The sequence below is a fragment of the Mastigoproctus giganteus genome, chromosome 12, assembly GCF_048544385.1.
Source record: "Mastigoproctus giganteus isolate SK-2022 chromosome 12, ASM4854438v1, whole genome shotgun sequence".
NCBI lineage: Eukaryota > Metazoa > Arthropoda > Arachnida > Uropygi > Thelyphonidae > Mastigoproctus > Mastigoproctus giganteus.
The window spans coordinates 70,360,493-70,381,928 of record NC_143586.1 but is presented as its reverse complement, the minus strand read 5'-3'; positions in this window follow the sequence as shown (position 1 = coordinate 70,381,928).

Here is a 21,436-nt window from a genome sequence, read left to right as displayed (position 1 = left end):
TTAAATTATTGATGCAAAATATTTGCACAAAGCGGGATAATCCCTCCAATCCACAATTGGCGTTCGCAAGCTACAAGCTGCTCATTGTGGCCCGAACACACGACCGATCTTTAGTTTCCACATAGTTCTTTAGCAATCATCCTTAATTCGCGCTAGTTTTTTGGCCTGTATGCCATTATTTTAGAACACTTTTTTTCACAAAGTGAAAGGCTCGACAAAGGTTTCAAAATCTGCTACCATTTCGTCTTCATAAAGTTTATAATACCAAGATATATCTTGGTTAGGGTGGGGGAGAAGGTACCTAACCTTCTCCCCCCACGTTGCTATTGCCACTAGATTTTTAGCTATGCTTTTTAAACTATTCTTCCCAATGGCATGAGGCCGAAGTATGACATTGAGATATAGACGTAGGCATCCAGTAAGAATTTGTAGTGCTCGAGTGATATGCCCAGACACGCAAGAGTCCTTTCCAGCATCATAAGACGTTGAATCTGAAGGATTAGATACATTCTTACTATGGTCACCACAGCGCCATATATTACATTCGGAATAAATAGCGCGGTGTATAGAAGATTTACAACCTGACATTTGGAGGCCCCAGTCTTTGCAGGAGAAGCGTGACAGCATTGCAATAGGCTCTAATTTTATCGTTGATGGAATGTAAGTGGTGAATGAACGTCCATCCAGTGTAATATCCAGCTATTTGGGAGCAGTGGCCTTCATCCTCTGTAGGATGGCCGGTCACCAAACTGTCAAAGCTTCCCTTGCAATCTGTAAAAATTGCAATGACAGGTGGCTTCAGAATCGTGGTCAATCATCAAAGGTGGAAAAAACGGGTCTGAACCAGAACTGGAGGGGAGCTACAAGACCTTTTAGATTCGTATGCAGGCTGGAGACAAAAGTACGAGTCTCTCAAACACTACTCAATATTGATGTCCTGGCAGTTGGCGTTTTAGGTTTGCAAACTTATGCACCAGGCATAAAGTTCTCTTCGGTACCAAGAGAGAACCATATGCACCCTGCAATGGCAGGATATTCCCAGGTATTGCTCATGTTATCGGCCAGATTTCGAATTAATCGGCATGTTTAATTCGAAAAACAGATGTCTCATTTTGAGGGACTTCAAATTCACCCAACCTATCCAATTGAACACTTGTCGGACGTTTTAGAATGAAGTGAGGCATGCAACGATAATATAAAATGTGTTCTAGGCACTATGGCTTCAAATCCCTATGAACGTTTTCATACCTCTAATGGAATCAATGCTTAGGCGCATAGTGGCTGTTATCGATGCGAACTGTTGGCCAATACTATTAGATAATTAGCCATAATTCAGTGATTAACCAGTGTATAAACTTGCAAACCTAAGACCTCTACTAATAATATAAAGGTTAAGTGGATTTGCTTCAAATAATTTGTTGATTTATCCATACTATAATTGGATAATATCCTTTAAGAATACTCTTACACTTAAAGTTTTTCTCCAGTATAATGGCTACAAGAACTTAAAGTTTAGGGTTTCTTTAACATCGAAGAGTTAATTGCTGTATTCTTTGTTAGCGTGGTATATTGTTTCTAATACCATCTGGCAATCATTTTGTTCCCATGTAAACGTAATCACTCTTAGTCGAGAACAAATTTTCTGTTTATCTAAACAAATTTAGTCACTCAGTCTTCATACATTAACTTACAGATCGTACTTTCAACACAGGGATAGTATTGATAGTACGATCTTTAACATTAATGCCATGTTTGTAGCTATCGTCAATTTTAAAAATAAGGGAAAGGCTAGGAGCTTAAATTTAAAAAAATTTTCTGGAATTTAAAAAATATATATATATAATAATATTGAAGAGAACAGTCATTTTCGTGTTTCCTTGTCGGAAGGAACCATTTGAATTCCATGGAGGTTTTTTACGTGATTTATTAAACGGTCCCTGCTCAAAAGTGCTGGAACAGAATTCACATCCATGGCTTTCTTTTATGTGATTTGATTTGATGTGACGTCAGTGTCCAGTCTTGCAAAACTTTTTGGACATAGATGGCAGCAATCTTTTCTTTCACCTAGAAAAGAAAACAAACCAATAAAGTGAATAAAAAGTTAATAGAAATTTGGTTTATTTTCTTCTAATCATTTTTACGTAAATATAGATATGATAAAACCCAATTAATTGCAGAATCTCTAGGTTTCTCTCAGAGATCCACATTTCAAATGCAGGCAGTGAGCATACAATATTTTAGAATATTAGAAATAATTTCAAGAAATTGAGGGAGTAATTCAATCAATACCTAATGTCTTTAGGTTTGATTTCGACTTGCTTATCCTTGAACACATTGGGCACTGGAACTCCTCTTTTTGGATATCGCCTTCATCTGGGGGGGATTTCTGTCTTGACCTCGGTGGTTTTTACTTCACCTTCTTGAACTACGCCCAATTCAAGAAGGCCAAGTAAGGCGAGCCTTTCCTCGTGATCTAAGTCTTGCAATTTGCGGCATGATTGGGAATTTCGCCGTCTTCTGTATTTAAAATATCTTCGGACCTGAAAAAAATTGGTTAAACATTTTGGAAAATGTTATCGAGATTATAATTAGCCTAAATTCAGTTTAGTGATATTCAGTCTCGCTCTTAATCTCACTGGTTGCATATAGCCAGTTTTCGGCTATTGGTTTCGAGGCTATTTACTATAAGATGAGGGCAACTGCTATGGATCTTGGTAACCAGGATATCTTTTATTTGACTCATATTTTATGACGTCATTTGCTTTTGATTTCCAGGCTATTCTCTCCACCCATTGACCAGCTGTTGTGCAGAGCATTACTTTAATCTGTTTGCAGTAATCCAACTATCTGCGCCGGGATGGGTGGGAAGGCTTTAAATATCAATTTTAATATATAATTTTTCTATTTAATTTAAATATTTTATCAAAATTGGTATTCAATCTTTTACATCTTAAATCTTGCCCTATTAATACTTATATATTAGCCGTCACTAGTGTCATTACAGTGCATAGTCTTTACTTTAAAGCTGTGGACAGCGATGATAAGATTAAATGAATTATTAAAAGATAATTGTAAAGTTGAAACAAATCAATACGGATTTAAGCAGGTAAAACCTGCTGAAGACGATATGACTTAATTCATTATTCTCCTACTGATAAATGTTATGGCAGACTTCGAGGGGTGTTTGATTCCCTCTGGTGGGAGAGGGTATTAAATGTGTTAGTAACGATGAGTTGTTTGTAACAATTATAAACGTTCTTCAATTTTCAAGCCTAAATATTTCGTAACTTACGTATCGAACGGCATCGCCCAAAAGCTTCACAACAGGGTGACGATTTTGACTTAACCTGCCTTTCAACAACATCTGGACCGTTTTTTTCTTTTGAAATTTCCAATTTATACTTGGTCCAGCTTGCAAGATCATTAAACACTTCACTTGCTCTGTCTTCAAGCTGTGATCTTGCGTTACCTTCAATCAATAGGACCAAGTCGTCTTCATATGCAATTTTATAACTCCTGGAACATTCACATTTAAAAATTCATCAAAAACAATGTTCCAGGCAAAGGGGCCAATCACCGAGCCTTGTGGACATCCCCTGGACATGTCCTTAACAATTTGAGTATACTTTTAACTACAATTTGTCTATCAGAAAAATAACTTAAATACATAACTTAATTGAACACAGACTGCCTAATTCTATACAATACACCTTCCCACCACAGTCGGTCGAATGCACCTTTAAAATCGATAAACACACCAAGTACATATCTATTCTCATTACCCTCTACACATCGCACCAATTCATACGCGGCATCTTCTGTTGAAAAATTTTTCTTAAAGCCATACTGATTTATAGACATCAAGCCTTTAATTTCATAAATAACCATTAATCTATTTATAATCAGACGTTCATACACTTTTGTTAACACAGATAACAGGGCAATTGGACGATAAGCACCAGTTTCGTTTAACAAACGATCTACACTTTTAATTAACAAATCTAACATGTGCAATCTTCCAACATGCAGGGAAAACTCCATCAAGACATTTATTATACATATCTACATACATTACAGGACATATCACAAGTTCTTTTCATAATTTCTACTTCAATTTTATCCAGGCCCGGTGATTTTCCACTTTGCCCAGTTCACCGCTCCCTCAACTTCAGTAATAGAAAATTCCGTTTCAATTTCATTCGAGTTATAATCCGCACATCCATTTAACATTTGTAACTGTACAGAATATAAACTTTGACTATCTTCAGAAAAAAGACCTTCCACAATCATATCCACAGATTCTCCCCAAGTCCGGGTTTCCTCATCGCCATGCCCAATCGTATACGTAATTTCTGAGACTCGCTTTATTATTAATAACTTTAAAAATAGAATTCCAGGGATCCCTGGATCCTTGCTCACCCACAAATTTCCTCCATGAAGCAATCTTAGTGCTACTGACAGCCCGAGCATAATCACGCCTACAATTACAATATTGTCTTTTAACAATATCATACAAATCTCCATCACCATTTCTTCTCAGCCGTTGGAGCAAATGTCTCTTCTTAAAAAGTTCTTTTCTCATAACACTTAACTCGTTAGTCCACCACAGGACGATTCACTTTTCTTAGTTTTCATATACTTAGCGGACAGCTTCTGTAACAATTCAGTAAATTTTTCCACATACATCTTTAGATGTAAAACCAGACCAATCAAATTACCTTATTTCTATAATCCAATTCAAATTCTGACCAATTTACATTTTTAACATATCTTCCTGTATCATAATACATTCTATTCATATCATAATCATCAATTGTGAAAGAGATACTGTTGTGGTCACTCGTGGTGTAATCATCAAAAATACTCAATTTCTTTATTTTCCTAAATATAGCTGATGTAGCAAGAGTAAATTCAATGTAAGACTGACCACACGCAGCTGAATAAGTCGGACCATGCCCTGTAACATTCACCACTTCTATTCCTGTTCTAGCTAAACATTCTTCAATTATCAGACCTCTATCATCTGTATTTCTTCCTCCCCATAACGGGGAATTGGCATTGGAATCTACAGCCACCACCAAACCGCAGGAACCAAACATACTACAAAGTTTCTCTAAATACAACACATGAGGTTCTATCTCCTCAGAAGGACAATATATGGTCGCTACATAAAACCTACCACAATCACAAATTATTTCACAACATAAATACATATTACTACACATAGACATCACTTTTGTCACAACCATATCTCTATTCCTTATAATTATTGCTGTCATAGGATTGTTCCCTTCCGAAATAATTCTATAATATTGAGGATAACATCTAACTTGAGATCCAACAGTAAGGTTCCTGCAGCAAAGCAATGGACATACTTTCCTGTTCCATAACTTTATTTGCAAGGCTACTGATTTCGCTCTCTGTGCATTCAGTTGTAATATTTTAATCTCAATTCCCATAATTTATTTTCTTTTTGTAGTTCTCCAAAGCCTTTATATATTCAGGGCACTTTTTATCCACCGCCGTGTGATCAGCCTGCACATTCCTTCTACTACATACATAGCATTTCGATTCCTTTGCTTTATTCTTTCATTCTTTATATGAATTATTTAGAGGTGCTGTGTGGACAGTGTCTACACAGCACCTCTCTAATCATGAAGGGATATTCAGGTTACGTGAATGGATGCAGATCCCTTCACGTAACCTGAACCGTTCAGACATGAGGGTTCAACGTGTTCCAGTTGAACACGCCGCAGACCATTACTGACCGTCCATCAGCGTGACAGGTGCACGGGTTCGTGTGGTTTCTGCAGCACCCTACCATTTACTCGAAATAACTGGAAACGAGACTCATCGGATCGGAAGACCCGTCTCCAATCATCCAAGGTCTCCACCTGAAAAGCCTACATTCCAAAGAATTTAATTCTTCTGTAGATGACCTATATTTCAAAGCTGCTGATCATTCGAGATGTATGATAAGTTCTTCAGTGAAATAGAGACCTCATTTTCTTTTACAAGTTGTGTATAATCTTATGGTTGCGTTTGCAAAATTGTCAGGGCTAAGAGTATCTTGGATAACAAAAATGCATAAATTAATTATTAACCAATAATATGCAATTAATATCATTTACATTCCTCTTTGTGCGGTATCGTCACCATCCTCCCCACACTGGAAGGAACTTAATGGGCTTTTTTCATTAGGTGGCTGAGTTCATCGGTCTCAGGCGTTAAAAGCAATCTTACCCCCTTCCCCTACAACTAGACTTTTCGTCTAGCAAAATAGGCAAATCGACCACAGAACACATTATGTAATGTCGTGGTGTTTTATTCAAATTTTGTAACATGAAGAAGCAAAAAAATGGGTTACATATCATTAGCCAAAAATCTCCACATTTCTTTTTTTATATTTTAAACATACATATGAAATTTAAAATATAAATAGAAGGCAGAAATATATGCAAATATAAAATGTTTTTTTAAACATTGAAATTTTCAATATGTATATGAAATACAAGAAAAAATATTTTAAACATATGCATATGAAAATTTAAAATATATATAAATATACTGGTAGATCCCACTAAGTTTTTTTGAAGTATCAATAAAATCGAAAATATTAACATTAATTAAAATAAAGAAACGTAAATAGATTTTCATAATCTTCTCTTCAAGCTTCTGAAACTTGTTACTCCGTGCAAATCGTGTTAGCTGCAATTTGTGCGTGCCGTTTAAAACATTCTTATGCAAGCTATCGTGAAATTTATAAAGAAACTTATCTTTGAAAAACTCCTCCTGAAGAAGATCACTCCTTGTGCAACAAACCAACGAGTGCTGAGCCAATAGTGAGTGATCAACGAGCATGCATTTAGTCGATGATAAAGAATAAACATTCTTTAACATTTTTTATCATAAATTTCTTTATTATAATTTAGTTGATTTTCCAGATACGTTCATTTCTTTGTTTAAACAAACTAATTACCTAAGTAATTTCCTTCTTCAGAAGGTAACTCATGTTTTTAATATTATGTCTATGGGAAATAAATTCCCTCTTTACGAGGGCGGGTAAAACTCCAGAACATGGTTGCTCCTTTGAAAATCACGTTGAGAAGAGGAGAAAGCAGTGACGTACGGTTCGTAACTCCGCCCACTCACTGCGTTCCCTCTCTTCTCGACAACTCCACGTGGCAAAGTCACGCGACATAACAGTAAGGCCGAGCTGAAAAACAACGAAATTAACGGCAATACAGCTTTTTGCTTCGGAGAAGCAACCAAAATAATACGTAAAAATAACACTAATTTCTTCTTCAAAACGAAAAAAAAATACTCAGTAAACGGCAATTTTCGGCAAATAACTCCCGAAGTCTAAAAACAATCTTTTTTGCTAAACAGAAACGAAGGTCAATTAACACGTGCAAAGAACAATAAAATTGCTCTTTGCATAAGTACAAAACGGAAATTTTTTTTTGAAAACGTAACGGACACAATATTAGGTTAATGATACGTGAAAATAACACACAAATCAAACTCGCCTCATCAGTGGAACGGGATAACGACACAAACTCAAGGCCACGAGGCAATTAATTAGCAGCTGAGCACGGTACACAGTTGAAGCCAGCATTCAAAAGAAAAAATACACAACGAATTTCGCAATTGGCGCTGCAGTGACCCCCACGTGAAACGAAGGGGATGCCGTCAGTAACCGGTGTCACAACCTGTCAATCACTGCTTTCCCCCGTTCTGACAGCCAATTACAAGGGGGCACCGTACATTGCAGTAAGGCCCGAGGGCACGCTAGGGACGAATTAACTCGTAAATTCGGGAACTACCTGCATTACAAATAAATACAGAATATTTCAGAACACAATGATTTCTTTTGTTACTTTTCAGAGGGAGCCATTCCATGAATTTTCTTTAAGTGATTTACCAAGTGGTCCCTCCTCAGAAAAGTCCCGGGGCACCATTGGCATACGTGATTCCGTTCTTTTAAATGTTTAGAAGCAATATGGCGTTTAAGTGTATCGCTTCTTGAAAAAGATTTTTGACATGTCGCAAATTTCTTTTTGCATAGAAAAGATGCAATAAGTCACTGAATTTATCTTAAAAATGATCGTTACCTGAAGTTTGACTTTTTAAAGATTTGGATAAATCTTTTTTAAAAGGTAAAGAACAATCAAATGGAAAGAGGAATTAAATATATTGAAAGCTTTCTATTTCTGTATTGAAAGCAAACTATTTCAGATTACAACTGAATATAATCTTAGAATTTTAATAAAATATTAAAAACAATCTGAAGAAATCAGCGGAACAATCCCATCCTTACCTGTATGGGTCAAGATGTGCGACTTCAGGTTTGATTTCGATTTACTTGTTTTCGCACATACTGGGCATTGAAGCTCTCTTCGGATTACGTCTTCTGGCCGGTTGTCAACGCCCAGTTCCAGGAGTCCAAGTAACGCAATCTTTTCATCTGGATCCAAGTCTTCCAATTTGCGGTAGATACCCCGAAAATTACCCGCTTCCCTGGGATTTTGGCCGGCTTTTTCTGAATTTAAAATATCATGAGACGAATAAAAATCGGAATTAGTTGAATACATGTTGGCTGCTTATACTGCTTGTACAAAAAACTTTGAAAACATGGATGAGTACACAAACAAAGACTTAACACCCTGTGCTTTATATTTATAAATAATTCCCAAAATACTGTTATCGAGATCATAATTAGTTTAAATTTAATTTAGTGATCATGTGGTCTGCGATTCTCTTAATCTCATTGGTTACAAATTGCTTGGTTCGGCTATTCGCTACTTTGACATTAGGGGAAACATTATGCACCCTGGTAACAAGGTTATGTTATCTGACAGGTTAATATATAATTTGATAGCGTCGTTTCTATTTTGCTTTCCAGGCTATCCTCTCAACCCACCCATCACTAATTGTTGCGCAGATTCATATCCATATTTTTAGACCATTACCATAATCTTCAACTATCTGCGTCTGGATGGGTGGAATGCTTTAAATATTCAATTTTAATATATGATTTCTTTTATTTAAATATTTTATAAAAATTGATATTTATTCCCTGAAATATTACAAAATCTTTCCCTATAAGTAATGGTCACAACTGTCATTACAGTGGACAGCGCAGTTTTCTTTTATGCCAATAATATCCTCTCAGATTGCATTATGGTTACAATCGCCGTCCTCCTTTAGTGAAAAGATTCCATTCATTGGAATTAATTCATTAAGGGAGAAATTTTAGTTGGCTACCTGAAATTTCAGTTATCCTAATTCCAATTATCCAAAGTATTTTTTTAGGCGCCTCCGTGGGTAGGAGCAGCAATGCGTAGCACACGCTTCTTGATTGGACTCGGGCTTCGAGTCCATCACCACCAAATACGGAGGATGCGGAAAAGTCAAGGAATGACCACCACATATCCCGGGGAAATATGGCCTTAGTTGCTAATGCTCCGAAATATTATCAGTTTATTTCTCTTAGGAGAACACCCGGTTACAGCTACTGGCTAGGGGGTGATCATACATATACAACTATATTACAAAATATACATCATATGTTACAATTATGAAATACATATCTGATTTACAAGTACTTTATCTGGAATATAGAATATTTGAGTTATTAATTACTCGCAAAGGCTTTCACTACTGTAAACTGGTAAGAACATAATACCGTGACGATTGAAGCATACCTTCTGCTTACTCACTCCCACAAGTGAGTTTCACCATATTTACAAAAACACAGTTACAGCAAACAACATACAGCATATGAAACAACAGGAATGACCGCGATTCAGCAAAATAAAAATTAAGTTCAATTTTCCAGCAGTCGTCTTCTGTGGAGATTACAGTTGTGTAGGTAGAACAATCCTGACACCTATTTCTTGATGAGGTCGGGTTTCCAAAAGTCCAGTGGCTTCTGCCTGGCCGAACAAGGTGCTGAAACTGTATCCTTACATCTGTATTTGCAAGTAAGTTTCTGAGAACTTCCTTTCTGTAGGATTTGCAATTGCAGAGCTTTTCAGGATTGATATTGAGGTTGTTGGATGGTGTTTGCTGGAAAGAATCTTCCGAGACTATCTAACTGCGTAAATGCCGCTTTCAGTTGTGGTTCCTTATCTGCAACTCGTCTTGGTTTTTCGCCGGGTATTATTATCCGCTTTCGGTGCATCCAGTCGTCCCGTTGAAAGCTGAGCAAGGGTCATTATGTTTCTGGACGTGATTATTTGTCTCCAGGGTATAACCTCTAAATTGGAGTATAGTATAGCTCTTGAGATAGTAAAAGGCTTAGCTGAAATTCTGTTCAGCCATCTCGAGAGCCAATATTCGAGTCCTAGAAAGGCTTTGATACTGCTTTCGGGAGCTGAAAACCATATTTGTGAAGCGTATAGGGGAATAGGAGTGATCAATCTGATGTATTGCTTCATCAGACCGGAGTCTTTAATACTGGTGAGCTCCTGCCTGGTTGCCCAAAACGCCGCGTATGTTTTTTTTACGGATGTATGGGAAGTGCGGGTGGAAGGTCAGGCCTTCGTCCCACTTGAGTCCAAGGTCAACTTATGACTGTGCCTTTTGGACGAGGATGCCGTTCACAAATATTTCCATTTTGTTTGGCTTTATTTTATTTGTGCTGTCTTTTTTCATTTAACTGCAGCCCGATTCAATCTAGATACTCTTGAAGTTCTTTTATTTTAGTATTAGCCACTTGGTTGTGGTATTCAGCTGATTTCTGACCTGAGGTGATAAAAAATTTATCGGCGTATGTGATGAAGTGCTTCTTCTTCTGGGCTAAGAAGGGTTCGAGGGCTATGGCAAAAAGTGTGGCAGACAAGACTCCGCCTTGCGGGACACCTTTATCAACCTCATATGTTGCGCTCATGTTTTCCTTTGTCACTGTAATTTGTCTGCGCCGAAGAGTGCTCTTTAATAAATGGAGGGTATTTCCTGTAATGTGAAAGTAGTCCCGCAGAATGACTGAGAGCTGGGATGGATATATTATCATACGCGGCTGCCACATCTAAAAAGACTATGTCCACCTGCTGTTTAATGCTTGCTGGATCCTTAGCAGTGTCCCCATGAGGTTGGCGATGGTTGATCTCTGTGGAAGTACTGAGTGCAGGTATTGTGGCCTGTGCTTAAAGCAATGCTCGATAATGGTGTGCAGGATTTTTGTTTTTCAAAGATCTTTTGCAAAGAGCATCCGATAGAGATTGGTCTCAAGTCTTTTACAAATTTTGGGTTTATTTTGGGGATAGGTTTTACAAAATAGCTTTTCCACAGCTTCGGGAAGTTCGCCTCCATCAATTCTCTGGAATATGTGTAGTAGTACATCGATGATGTAACAGCTACAGATTTTGATCATAAATAGTGGGAAATTATCTGGCCCAATTGTTGCTTTATTTGGGAGGCTGTTCATTGCACTTTTTAAGTTCTCTCTGCTGATACTGATTTCTTTTAGATGTTCATTGTTAGTGACAATCCGATTACTATTGTTAGATTCCTTAAGCTCCTTGATTACATCTTGTATCCTGTTACTGTTTGCGTCGCTGTCAATTTGGTTTTCCTTGAGGGGTGTTCCGAAAGTGGCTTCGGTCCATTCCTTAAAGGATGTCTCAGTCATTTTATGCGCGAGGCTTTTTTGCTGAATTCTTTTGCTTTTTTAGTTTTGCTTTAGCCATATCTGTGTGCCCGTTTCTTCCCCTTCATGAAACGTGCTCTTTCATGTTTGTACCGGGTGTGGTCCTCTGGATGCCCAGTTCTTTTCCATTTCCTGAACAATTTTTGCTTATTTTTTAAGATTACTTTCAACTGTGAGTTGAACCAGGGCTTTGCCCTGTCTGATAGTTTTATTTCCTTCAGTCATATGCATGAGTGATTGTGAGCGCTGATAAGGCATCATCAGTGCCCAAAAGGTATAGGTTTTGCCAATTATATGCCATCAGATGCTTCAGAATGACGTCACTTTTAATATTTTGATGAGAAAATTATCTTTGTATTACTTTTTGGATGCGGTTTAGTTTGACGGATGTCCCGGATTCTTCTTAAAGTGGCTTCACACGTGAGTGGTTGGTGATCCGAAGTGAATTTAATGTAGTTATTCCTCAACTTTATATCTGGGGTATTGTAGTATATGAGATCCAGGCACTGAGTTCCTCTTGTTGCTGGTGTTTTTAATTGGATCATGTTTAAAGCTTTCATTGTATCGTCCAACTCGCTTTTTGCCTCCCGATGTTTTGGTAGTGGCATATTTAGGTCCCCCATTATGATTGTGTTCGTGCTCAGGTTTGAGATGAGCCACTTAAGAAGTTCGGCTCTGTTTTCTTTAGTGTGCTCCGGTGATAGGTATATTACGCATAATTGCCATCTCCTCGTTTCCGTGGCAATGATAGCCTCGAAATTTTCCGACAGTTGTTTCGGAATCCAGAAGCGAAGAATGCTGAAGAAATGTTATTCGATATTTACAGTTATTCAAGATTGAAGCTCTATTGAACCACCGGATACAGTTCCGGCTGTTTAAGTAGCTCCTCTTTACGAGTACTGTTATCTGGAACGCACCGTTAACGTTAACACCACAATGGACTCGCTTGAAGTTAGGCACTTGCTGCGATCCCTATTTCGCTGCTGCTCGTATTATTATTATTAAATAACAAACTAAAGTTTTTTTTTTTTCTAATAGAATTTATTAGACCTACTTTTTAGGTTCCTAAAAGAAACAAAATATCACATTAATGCAATAAAATTGATTAATGCTTGCCAAATTATGTCACTTGTGTATAATATCAAATAGTCTTTACTGAAAAGGCTAATTCAGTTAATGTGAATACATTTAATAATCAATTTGTAGACCTTTTATTTATTTTTCACAAACGTCTACTTGGTTGTTATTCACTTTGAATTTTATTTGGGTAGTCCATCGATTTAAGATTTCATTAACAGGAGATATCTTTATACAGTTAGGTACACTCTGTTATAAAGACTCCAAATTTTTGATAACAACGCACAAAACTAGAAAAAATGCCCTGAACGCTGCTGTACCTCAAGCCTTTTCATTATACTCCAGTCCAGTGGTGTAGCCAGGATGGGGTCAGAAAGTACATTGTACATACTGACGCCGAAATCTGGTATCATGGCACTTTTTAGCTTTAGATAATTGGCGTCTTTTGTGAATGTACCTGATGAAAAATCCTGGCTAAGGCTTACTGCTCCAGTCATTTCATGTGTGGGCACATCAAATAGTCCATGAGTAATAGTTAATATAATCAGTCTCCTCCCCACACCAAACGAAAGGAGCAGATGTAATTTCGTCTACGATGCAAGGAACTTTTTTATGGCCTATTCACACTGTGGCTGAGTTAGTCGTTATCAGGCCAGTGATCTCTCTGAAACTTAAGTTTGCCATCCCAACGAGCAAGAAAAATCGACCATTGACCACACGCAATTTACCAACAGAATGTATAAAATGCAATGTGGTCTAAATCACTGCTGCACGTAAATCTACAACAATAACCACTTACATCCTAGTCTTTTGTAATTTAAAGAAATCATCATAAAATGAATTATCATAATATTCCGTGCGTTGCACCTTCGGTCAATACAACTGAAAAAAATAGAAACAATGCGCTGGTTGCATTAAGTGGACTGTATTATTCCAAAATTGTGCAAGTATCATGATTTCTCTGATTGAAAATCCATTGATATTAGATTATTTGTCCAATTCATAAATTTAAAGGAATCTTTTTGAAAATGAATTGTAAAACAAAATTATTTCCTTTGTAAACCGAAGTTACTAAAAACGATTCAGTAACGATAAATGTATTGTAATAAATATAATTTTAAAATATATAGTATGAATCAGAGCTGTAATACTCAATACGTTCTACGTTGATCTTAATATTTGTAAAATAAGGGTTTTTACCTCAATATAGTACGTAGAACACTTTCGTATGATACTCTCCAGAAATTAAAACAAAATCGACAACTTACATTAGAGTAAAATAAATAATTAAAAACCAATTTAACGCAATTAAATCTAACGAAAATATTCAAAACTATTTTCCTTCCTGAAGCGGCCAACTCTTTTCGACCGTATGTCGTGATCATAGGAATGAAAATTACCGAATAGGGTTGAAACTTAAATAGTGATTATTTGTATTCGCGCTGCGTGTAAATGTCCACGCATCGGAGATCAAATATGGCCGAAAATGATAAATATTTGTATTGACGATTTATTGTAAACTCTACTGACTTGGTTGTCGTGCCGGAGTATAAACAGAATTTATTTCCTTCCCCATTGCATGGGAAAGATCAGAGTTCGAATCCATTGAATGACTCCAGGAATTATGGGTAGTTTTCACACTAGTTGAGTTAGACTTCAAGCAAGGATAGCATGGTTTTTTCGGAAACAAATCAACCACTGAGCAAATGCAATTTAGATATGTTGACAGGCCTTCGTACCCGAGTGGTCAGGAGCGTGAGTGTAGTAGCACACGCTCTTTGAGTAGACCGGGGTTTAGGCCCCTGACTGCTACATACGGTTGATCTGCCAACCCGCACTGGACCAGGTGGCAGATTATGGTCCATTTCCCTCAGCATGAATTGTTGAGGGGAATGTTTAGGGAAGGGTTCTGCAAATAAACAGCATCCCACGATACTGTTAACTTCCAGAACAGTATCGATATTGCATTTATAATACAGTGCTAGGACTATTGCTGAACGAATTAGCAAAAAAACTAATGCGAATTAAATGATTGTTCCTCCTTTTACGTGTCAGAAGAAATCAATATTCAAGAATCTTCATAGGGTTGAAGTTCACTCTGCGAAAATGGATCGAAGTCACAATTTTAGTGTTCATCGAAAGTAAAGATCTGTTTCGTATCTTGTTTATATACTTTTTGACAGCTATGATAACTTCTTACTAATATTAAACTTGTTCATACTATTCTACATAGCATAATTCTAACTTGTTTTCCAGAAGATACCCATTAGCTGCATTTTCTGTGATGGGAGAGAATTACTCCCAGTAAGAAATAACAAACTGAACTCTGGCATCCTCCTTTAACCCAATGTTCCTTCCATCGCTAACTGTAGTTTACGTTGGACTTCGTATGGCTCGCATGCTAAGTTGCTGTTTTTTTACGGCGTGTGGATAAGATTAAAAAGAATGGGTTAAAATACCGGATATAAACACTAAGGTGGTAGATTCCTGTTACATAAATGTTTTCAACTTTGAAAATCTTTTACGGGTACCCACACTTGATGCACTGATATCGGGAAAGGTTAAAGTATCTTGCAGACATAACTACATATGATCTAACATTATTTAATAATTTCAAAGGAAGAAGCAAGGACTAAACTCTTAACGGTGTGCCAATGTTAGTCTTTATAATTGTCTTTGACTTATTTGCCATGGGTAACTGAACACTTGTTTTGGACTTAAAAGTGGAATGATTTCTGGAGCTTCGATGCCCAGTTCCAAGAGGCTAAGTAATCCAATCCTTTTTACACGATACAAATATCCTAATTCACTTTATATTTCAAGTAAACTAACTGCATTTCAGAGATTTTTCAGTGTCTTTATGTATTTAAGATCTTTTGATCTTTAAAAACCAAAACTGGAATGAAGCCATATTTGACTAAAAATATTAAAGCTCAAAATATCGAAAATGACTTAGTCTTTTACTAACCTGTACTTTATATTTATTAATTTCCTTATTCTGTCATCGAAGCAGTGATAAGTTTAATTTAGTGGTCTTTATTCATTGACTTGCCAGTCTGATTTGGTTCTAACTTGCTTAACTAGATTTCACTATTAATTTTGAAGCTATTCTCTGTTTCATAATGACGGCAATTGTTGTGCCTCTGGAGTTTGGTATCTACTAGTGAGATTACTTAATCTCACTGGAAATTTCTTTTATTTTCCAGACTATTCATTATTGTGGTTGACTGTAGAAGTTGTCCTGATAATGTATCCAGTCTGTAATTGTTCAAGCACAGACTACGTTTTTGATTTTTTATAGTCCACCGATTTTATTTTCATGAACACTAAATTTCTTGGTTACTTTTTATCAAATGCATTTCTTGCGTGCCTGTCAATTTGTCCAGTATTGATTACTTACCCAAATACTTAATTTTTTATAATTTTGGTTGCACTAGTCTGACCTATTAATTAAATCAGGTTTAATATAATCCAACCTCGTTTATCCACTTGATATGTCGTCTCTTCCTCCTCCCATCGGGTGGGAAAGAGCAGAGTTTGAAACCTTTGAATGACTTCAGGAATTTTATGGGCAGTTTTCGATTTTAGGCAAGGACAACGTAGGTTTTTGTCAAACTATTTTCCACATCTAAATGCGATTTAGATATGTAATACAACATGGTATAATTTGTTGATGTGCTCAAATACTTAACTAACTTTTAATCCCATCAACTTGCTCTGAGGTGTGACTGGACAGTCCGGTTTAAGAACTAGACTCAATTGAGTCTAGGTTAAGACGGCCCTCTTAATTCCCTAAGGAATAAGTCGACTGAGTACTACAGCTTTTTTATCAGAAATTAGTAGTTGTTCACATTTAAAGTATAAACAACACAGCTGAAGAAAGCATCTAATCCATTTGGTAAGATTTTGAATAACAGAATAAATTGCTTAGGCCCTAAAATCTTTTTTTAATAAAATTGTTCGAGTCACTGTTTTCCTTATTCCATCCATGACTGCGCGTGCTCAATAACAATACTTCTGCTCTTCAAACATTGGCAAATTTCTAGCCAATCAAATAGATTCACAAACCACATTAGCACCAATCAAGGACACTTGCAGCTCTCCATTTCATATTACACTTGTTTAATTAAACAGGGACATATCAGTTTAAATTCAAAATCATTATCTTCACAAATATCCTTAAAAGACATCAAATGCTTCTGTTAGCTAACATCTTGTGTAAAAATATTTGTGGAAAGTTCCATCAACACATAGCATAACTCTCAACTGCAACAGTAAAATTGGCTAAGGCCCACTGGGATTCCACTTTTACCATATAAAGTCCCATTTTTGAAAATGCAGAACGACGATTTAGGATGCCTTTTTAAGGCAAAAATATAGTGCCTTTGTCACTGGATTAGGCCATACCGCCATAGTTGGCCTCGCTTTGCCTTGATTTAAGTAGGGCATTTGCTTTGCTTTCCCTGGTTTGGTGGGCTGCATCCATTTGCTGCAGTTTGCGCAGACGGCAGCTGATGACTTGTTCGGGCGGTATGCTATAATCATGCCTTCTTTGGGAGCAATGCCGGCAGGTTAACTCAATTTGGGTGTGTGTGTGACCAAAACGGCAGCACCTGACACTTAATAGCCACGTCTTCCTTGATGTGGTGGTTGCTCAAACCAATAAACTCATGGTTCCAGGCTAGTGGAGAGTTCCACTTCTCAGTTGTAGAAGGTACTTGGAGTTGGTGTGCTATTTTGGTTTCATGTAATGTCTTTGAGTGAGTTATCTGTTCCTGTGAAATTTCTTCAGCAATACTGTCTGGGGTAATTTACTTGACTAATTAAAAAAATTAATGGGACTTTTCTTGGGGGTATTGTTAGGCAGAGGGAATAATTGTAGGATTGGAAATGATTGCCGGGGGTTTGTTTTGTTGCGGTCTGGATTAGGACACCAGTGTTTCTAGTTTTTGGTAGATTTCTATTTTGGTTGTTTAAGTATTCAGTCACCTTTTGAACCAGAACTATTTTGATTGCTTCGTTCGGATCTAGTGATGAATTGGCTGCAGGTTTAAATAGAACAAGGAGGCCTTAATTGAGGACTTTTTTCGAACCGGTGGCGGTAGCAACATCCAATGGAATTGTTCTTAGTCCTTAAGCTGTAGTAATTTCATTTACCCCATTGATAGAGAAGCTTAAAGTTTCGCTTTGGTTCAACGTCCAAATTTAATAAGACTTGGTCAGTTTTTCGACCATGCACACGGATAATTTGCACTTTAATTGCAGTGGTAATTCAATTCTTTTTCTTTAATGCTTAATATACAATTAATTCGCAACTTTTTTATACATTCTTTAATGTATTAATAGCATTATCTAATTTAGAAATAGTGATGTTGCAATTAATGGTCTGTTATTTAATTTACTAACGTCACTAATGGAAACACTATCATTAATCAAATCTTTATCTCAACGCAGTAATTTAATAAAATCTGTTGTTGCATTGATTCACTACTTTCAAGGTTCATTTTTAAACTATTTAAAGAATAAAATAGTTATTTAATTTCCGATTATAACTTTTTAAATAACGAAAATTTGTACGGTCATTTTTTTTACAGATTACCATTTAATCACTTGAGTAATTAAATATTCATACATTGTTTTACAGATTAGTGGGTTTATGTTGTGAATGCTACCTTTTTTAAATTTAATGTCATATCTCGCTATTAGAAAATCGTCAATCCTAAAAAATAAAGGAAATGGCTGGCTTCTAAAATTTAAATTATTGCAATAATATATTTTAAAAATGTAATTTCTTGTTGAATTACTAAAAGCATAAAAACACTTTCAAAAATCTTTATAAACAAAATATATCAAAAAACAAATTTGTCGGAGGGACCAGTTGTATTCGATGACTTTTTATATGGTTTACCAAATAGTCCCTTAGAAAAGTGCTTCTTTCCTTCACGTACTATGAAGGAACATACGCGTACGTTAGTCACTCCTTGCAAAAGCCTTGTCACAGATTTACAGAAGTTCTTTTTTATGGAAGAAATTGGATATAACAGACACTCAATTAATTGCACATCACTTTAGTTTCTCTGAATCTAAAAAAATAATGCTGCGCATGACTGCTAACAGATTTCCTTTCAAAAAATGAACTTTTAGCATGGTTTTTGGCTGTGACTTGCAATTCAGAAAATAACATTCAGTAACTTAACTGTTAATAATTACGTTATGTACTAACTGTATTTCATATGAATTTGTTTGAACAAAATAGTATTTTGTTAAATACTAAGTTTAAATGATTACTGTAGCATAATATAACGGCGATTCCATATCGTCGTAACATGTTATTTAAATGGAATAAATGCATTTTGTTCCAGTTTCTGCTATCAGTAGCAAGATTGTAATGATTTATATAAGACATGTTGACGAGAATTCTGGTATAAGATGGGTTCTAATGTATAGGTAAACTAATTCTGAACAGTGGAACAAATTAGTGTAGACTATCATTACCTGAAGCTTGGTAATTTTTTTAAATTAAGCATGGAAAAGAAATTAAGTAAAAAATATCTAGAATTTGATTGGATGGACAACCAACTGAGGAAATTCTGTTTTCACATCTATTAATAAGTGCTAGGTTATATCTAGCCTTTCCTTTGAAAGGAATATGCGAGTCCAAATTGGCGTTCTCGATTTACCTGAGAACCATGAAGAATAGACTAAAATTTAAGTGTACTGAATTTCCATTGGCAGAAATGCACTACCATAGGCTGCTTTCTACTCGACAAATTTAAGTTTGTCGTTTACTCAACTGAAATTTGACAATTGGTGCTTTTTTACTTCTATTTTAACGTGACAATCTTCAAGATTACATAATTCTTTGCCTAGGTAGAAAAGTTGAAATATCGCATTTAGAAAACATTTTAATAACTCTCTTGGACTCTGCTTATCCCAAGGGTAAAAAAATTTAATACAACACTGGACCCGTTCGGGATGCATTTCTGTAATTTAGGAGTTTCGTTTTTATTTTAAAATTGATTGTAAAAAGCTTTTTTGGCGAAGTTGATGCTTCCTCAGCGGTAGGTAGTCAATAGTGAACGTATTGACTGACATCACCATTTTTGATATGCCATCCAAAATTCATGGCATTTCTCTGGATTCTGTTTAGTTATTGTATCAGTTTAGAATACTATCATATTTGCATAAGCAAAATTTTTGCACACTTAGAGCTGATAGATCTTGCACTCCTAAGTTTAACTCCTTTACAAGGAGTTCTCATTTAACTTTTCAGCGGACTCCAATTTTCGATATTTGAGAAATGCCAATTTGGATACAGTATGAGATTTCATAAATTACTATGGATCGTGACTCTTTTTCTACAGCGTGTAAAGAACCGCATTAAACGGTACACTGCTTGTGGCGCCCTCCGGGCAGACCAGGAACCATCATAATATTAACAAGAAATTCATAGCTTCGATAATTCTTAAGAACCGTTATCACTTGTGGCTTGGTCACTTGCTCGCATTTGGGATGGTCTTCATACCGGCGGAATCGCTGCCTTTTAGCCGTCTAGCTGACGTGCAGGATCTCTATTTATTTAAATAGGCATACAGGGTTTCATCACTGGCGGGAGTTAAGTGCTTTCCTATGAAATATGAAAATTACTTCATAATACTGTAATTCTGCTCTCATTAAATACTCCTTCCGTAGGTTTACCACAAGAATTAATGTGAAACTTTCACCAGTAATCTAGACTCCATTCAGAGAGGGCAAAACCGCAAATGTTCTGTAATGTTATCCTGTACTTTTCATACCGTGGAAATCGCTTAAATGGTCAGTTAGTGTATCGGAAATAGTATCCCGTTACAATTTAAGTTTCATTTGAACTACCAATTTTTTTAAACTTTCCTATTTGTATATGACAGACTTTGTCTTAATGCAGTCATATTTTGTACATTATTGTATATTTAATCCTGTAAATATCTCGGGTCGAGCACGCATGTACAATTGTATATGCGTTCCTCGCACCTTAGTCTGTAAATATTCACACCCTTCTGCCACAGAGCCGTCCCGGGGTGACCCAAGATTTCTTGGGAAATAAACTGATTTTAATAATTTCAAGAAGGGAAATTGGCAGTACAGTTTCACCACTTCAAATATTAATCTGCTTAATTAAAGAAGTCTCATTCACTTCAGCATGTTCCCGAACTCCCACCTGTGGCTTAATATAAATATCCTTAAAGTCATTCCATCTGCGTTACTTTTTTTTTGGTAAAATAATTCGACCCTTTTATATAGGTTTTCAGCAACCAATGGAAAACAATTTTAATGATTGTACAGGTGTTGACCATTAACAATTTTAAAAACATGCTGTTTGATTGATAAAATGAGTAATTAAAACTAACTAATATCCTATTGGTTGATGTAAAACTTTAATTACTGCAAGTGGTTTTCAGTAATTGATTGGAAGAATCCCTTTTCGTGAATGTAAAATCCGAGGTAACTCTTGGATGTGTGATAATGATGTAATTGCTATGTATCAATTCTTTGTTAAATAAAATGTTCAAATCGAACTGAATGGCTTCTGTTTTTTGTGGTTACTCTTTTAATCTGTTCACTGCGTAGGGGTATATTGCACTCTACCAGGTAGAACTTTTTGCCTTTACTAATTAAGTTGAAAATATCTTTCCCCAGCCTTAAAAGATCAAAACACCATCTTTAAGG